The sequence below is a fragment of the Colossoma macropomum genome, unplaced genomic scaffold (genome assembly GCF_904425465.1).
Source record: "Colossoma macropomum unplaced genomic scaffold, Colossoma_macropomum, whole genome shotgun sequence".
NCBI classification, from domain to species: domain Eukaryota; kingdom Metazoa; phylum Chordata; class Actinopteri; order Characiformes; family Serrasalmidae; genus Colossoma; species Colossoma macropomum.
Window position 1 is genome coordinate 37,008,059 of NW_023494792.1, and position 5,481 is coordinate 37,013,539.

Consider the following 5,481-nt stretch of genomic DNA (forward strand, 5'->3'; position numbering starts at 1 on the left):
GGTGTTTCCAGGCGGTTCCTATGGTATCACAGGTGGTTGCTAGGTCTTTTTAGCCGGTTGTTATGATATCCCAGGTGGGTGCTAAGGTATTGCAAGGCAGTTGCTATGCTATCCCAAGTGATTACTATGGTGTTGCTAGGTGGTTAGTATGGTATCCCAGGTGGTTGCTAGGCAGTTGCTATGGTATGCCAGGTGGTTGCTAAGGTGTTGCTAGGTGGTTGCTATGGTATCACAGGTGGTTGCTAGGTCTTTTTAGCCGGTTGTTATGATATCCCAGGTGGGTGCTAAGGTGTTGCAAGGCAGTTGCTATGCTATCCCAAGTGGTTACTATGGTGTTGCTAGGTGGTTAGTATGGTATCCCAGGTGGTTGCTAGGCAGTTGCTATGGTATGCCAGGTGGTTGCTAAGGTGTTGCTAGGTGGTTGCTATGGTATCTCAGGTGGTTGCTAGGGTGTTGCTAGGTGGTTCTTATGGTATCCCAGGTGGTTGCTAGGGGGCTGATAGGCTATTATTATGGTATCCCAGATGGTTGCTAAGGTGTTGCTAGGCATTGCTAGTATTCCATTGCTGGATTGAACTGTGGGTAACCAAAGGCCTGGAAGGACATATCTGAGGGCATCCTTGAAATCGCTCCAAACGTAGGCTGCATTTCTAGGCTGTATATAGAAGATCCTTCACTTTGGAACGGCCAGCCATGACATAGCAGAAGAGAAATGCAGCCTACCTCGGCTGCGGCCTAGGCTTTGGAACGCAACTTAAGAGAGTAAGGAGGGATGGAAAAACGACACAGAGAGGAGTGCGGTTCAGTGTGGCTGTGCAGCTTCCATGGGGGCAAGAATTAATAGGATGAGAAAAAATGACAAACGGACGAGTGCAGGTCAAAACAACATTGAATTCATGCTCGGGGGCCTGCCCTGAGATAGTATATGCGAAACGGTGTCTTTTGGTTGAGCAGAAATACAGTAGATGGGCATGCCACTTTTGCACCCTATTCTTTCCAATGGAAAAAAATTTGTAACTTAACAAATGAATTAAAAAGCTGTATACAAGCGCACCATTCCCGATCAGACCAAACATTCTGAAGTTGGAACAGTGTCGATATTTCAAAAACCCTGGGGGACAAATTAGCGGACAAAAATCCAGCAGAAAAATAAGAGCAATGCACAATCACTAATGAGAGTATCGATAAGTAGTGTCGTATCTATATCAGTATCATTAAAATTCTAACAGTAACCATCCATATTGTTGGTACACCTTGCTGGTGTACAGTTAGATACTGTAGCCCAACTGTTGATGAGCAGTTTATGTTCTGTCTCTCCATCAATGATCAGTTTCTGCTATTGGTCAGATATTTTTGGTTGATAGACTCTTAACCTAGCAGTTCTATAGCATTTTTTACAACAAACAATGTCACAAGGCAGCTTTTGAGAAATTTTGGTGAGTAAACCAGTGAGGAGAAGCAATAGACAACAACAAACACCTCCCATCTCTAGACAACACCAAATAGTGGAATTATGATATAAGCAGCACAAGCTTACAAGGAAGATCCAGATCAACTTGGATCATAAAGAAGAAGAGTCTGTGAGACAAGCTAATGACTGTTGTGAAAAAAATCTACTAGAAAATACTGATTGCATTAGACATGTACAGGATGATAGATAAGAGAACAAGATAAAAAAAGCAATGGAGGATGAAGTGTGACAGTCCAAGTATTTACTTACTCTTACCTTATAAGCAGAAAATAAAAAGCTGTAATTCTTGCAGTCAAAACAAAACCTGATACTGAGCCTTGTTCCCTAGTTTGCAAACTCCCTCTAGTGGATGACAATGGAAACAATGAATCACTTCTATAAAAATAAATGAGCTATTAAACTGTGCAGTTCATGCAGGGACCACACAGGGAGAGTGCTACAGACTATAACTTACATTAAAAATTCTTAGCAACAGCAAATTAAAGTGGTTTGAAACATGACAGCTGGCATCTGCTTAGACATGTTCATGGGGCTACTTTTAACTAATTTTTACCAGGAAGTGTCTCAAAAACACACTGAAATGACCTGAAGACTCTTAATATTCAGAAAAACATGGAATGAGGGCATGAGACTTGAAGCATTTGCATTACAGAAGTATATGTGGATGTACCACATCAACCACAGTTTATTAAATTTAGGTAAAACTACCCTGAACACAGCAAAGATAAGCGAGAAGCTGTAAACATAATCACTTTTTTCTGCTATAGCAAAATCCAGCTTTTATCAATGTCCTTGTGTTTATGTCGGTCATGAGCTATAAAATATACTACAATTAATATTTAAACAACTGAGACAAAAGGGTAGCATTTGTCTTCTTCTCCATCAGGATATGGTCATTAGTCATTTTAATTGGAGTCAACCTTACGTTCCCAGGGCCCTTTATTTGCTGACAGAAAATTCAAGATAAACAGCCCTATGTTTCCAGGGCCCGTATGTTCCCTCATTGAAAATTTCTAGAAAACACCTCTAGATTCCCATGGCCCCAATGAGAGATTGTAGTTAACATAGACTTCATGAGTACTTGCCCAGATGATCTGATATAATGTTCATTTTGTCCATTGCCTAGTACATAACTGGTTTTTGTGTAGTACTATATGATCTGTTACTTTACTCCGCCATCTTTTGTGTGCTACACTGACTCATCAAAAACGGTTTGCTAGAAAAAACAGCATAGACCAGCAAATCACCCCCAAAACTAGCATACGTTTAGTTTTAGATGTTGGTGTGCTGGGTGACCAGTTAAAGCAGCACCAGAAGAGCTTAAATCAGGTCTGGTTCTAAGCTGTTTTTTCAGCATGATAGCTAGTCAGTTCAAGGTCAAGCCTAGTCAAGGTAAAGTACATTCCTATTGAAACATCTAATAATTGTTATCTTATGTTATGGCCTTTGTTAACCCCTGGCTCTATTACCTGTGTTACATTGCGTTATAATGGATCATAAAAAGAGCTGAGAGAATGTAGACCACTGGAACACAGGGTTCTGGGAATGTAAGTACTCTGCCTTTAGACTTAGACTTAGACTTAGACAGACTTTATTGTCATTCAAATTTACACCGTACAGTGCACATTAGAACGAAATTACGTTGCATAGGCTCAGGGTAGATCAGGGAGAATTATAAGTAATACAGTGTAGTGCTAAGTGCAATGTAGTGCAGAGTGTGGCGCATATGTAAACATATTTATGTCAACAGATAAATACATTTTAAATAAGTATATATACAAGAGGGTGTATTGCACTGTAGCTCCCAGGTATGGAGTAATTAAAAAAAGAATTGAAGCAGCATTTATTTAGAGTTCAATAGTCTTATTGCATGTGGGAAGAAGCTGTTTTTGAACCTGGCTGTTCTGCTTCGAAGACTTCGGAACCTCTTTCCAGAGGCTAGCAGCGAGAACAGTCCATGGTGGGGGTGGGAGGGGTCTCTGTTTATGTTCTGTGCTCTGGTCAGACAGCGACTTGTTGCAATGTCCTGTATGGGAGGAAGTGAAGTCCCAATAATTCTCTCTGCTGTCTGCAGAGACTTCCAGTCAGAGGTGCTGCAGGCTCCTGCCCAGACAGTGATGCAACTGGTCAGTATGCTCTCTACAGCGCCTCTGTAGAAGGTGGAGAGAATCGGAGGGGGGAGGTGTGCTCTTTTCATCCGTCTCAGGAAGTGCATGCGCTGCTGGGCTCTTTTGACCAGAGCTTCAGTGTGAGTGGACCAGGTCAAAGTGTCCGTTATCTGTACCTCCAGGAACTTTGTTTTGCTGACTATCTCCACTGCTGTGTCCTTGATGAGGAGTGGTGTGTAGTTGGGTTGGCTCCTCCTGAAGTCGACGATGATCTCTTTGGTTTTCTCGACATTCAGGACCAGGTTGTTGGTTTTGCACCAGTCAACCAGATGGTTCACCTCCTCTCTGTAGTCCAGGTCAGTGACGTCCTGGATTAGGCCCACTACTGTCATGTCGTCTGCGAACTTCACGATGTGGTTGGTAGTGGACCTGGCACAGCAGTCGTGGGTCATCAGGGTGAACAGCAGCGGGCTCAGGACGCAGCCCTGAGGGGAGCCGGTGCTCAAAGAGATGACACTGGAGACGGTGTTGCCCACCCGCACAGACTGAGGTCTATTTGATAGAAAGTCCAACAGCCAGTTACACAAGTGGGTGCTGAAGCCAAGGGGGGCCAGTTTGCTTATCAGATGTTGTGGGATGATTGTGTTAAACGCTGAGCTAAAGTCCAGAAACAGCATGCGCACATGTGTATTTCTTCCTTCCAGATGTTCTAAGCTCAGGTGAAGTGCAGAGGAGATGGCATCCTCTGTGGAGCGATTTGGGCGGTAAGCAAACTGGTACAGGTCGAATGTGGGAGGGAGTTTGGAGGTGATGTGGTCCTTTACCAGCCTCTCGAAACACTTCATCATGATGGGGGTGAGTGCTACAGGGCGGTAATCATTGAGGGAGGAGATTGTGGGTTTTTTGGGCACCGGTATGATTGTGGCAGTCTTTAGGCATGATGGTGCGACAGCCTGTTTCAGCGAGGTGTTAAAGATGTCCGTGAGAACCCCAGCCAGCTGATCAGCACATTCCTTCAGCAACCGTCCTGGTATGTTGTCGGGGCCCGCCGCCCCGACAAACATTTAAACATTAATGGTAAAAATGTACTGTATAGGTATCAATGAATGCAAGGGTTATGGTCCCTTCACACTACTGTGATTAGAAAAGTTACTTTTTAGATGGGCAATATTTTCTGTCTATTGTTTTGGTTCCAATGTATTCAAACGTATTTATTTTAAAATCTATTCTAATCTTATAGCTGCTGTCTAGCACACATGATTTTATGAGGGTTGCGAGTTCAGAGACAGTTGTAACATTGTATTTAGAAAAACTCATACAATAGTTATGATCAACCAAGTATTTGGTTAGAGACTAGTATTAATTTGGCAGGTGTAAAAGTAAACATAAAAAACATGTTACAAATATTAAAACTGTTTCATCTGCACAAGAAGCACAACCGAGCCAACTTTGTAACCATAGATTTTTTTTTATTGTTTTTGTTTTTCCTATGAAATGCTGCTGTTGAAAACAGCCAGTGAAGTGCCTCAGTCCTCCTGTAATCACATCCACATCTTAGTCACATGGGTGTGGTTGTCCTTGGTTAACTTAAAGTCTGGCTGTTTAGTTTAGTCTCAGCGTTACTGGCGGTGTCCAAAATGTACAGGATGCCAGCTTGTGGTCAGCAGCTCCAGCAAAAAGCCAGATTTCCCCCCCCCCGCCACACACATATTGCCTCCATGCTACCTCTAAAAAATGAGGTTCAACAGGGCACCAATTTTGTTTTGTTTTTTTCTTTTTTTCTGCAAAATAGAGATCAATACATACGTCTGTCATATACACATACATACATTACAATGTGTGTATACACACACACACACACACACACACACACACACACACACACACACACACACACAAACC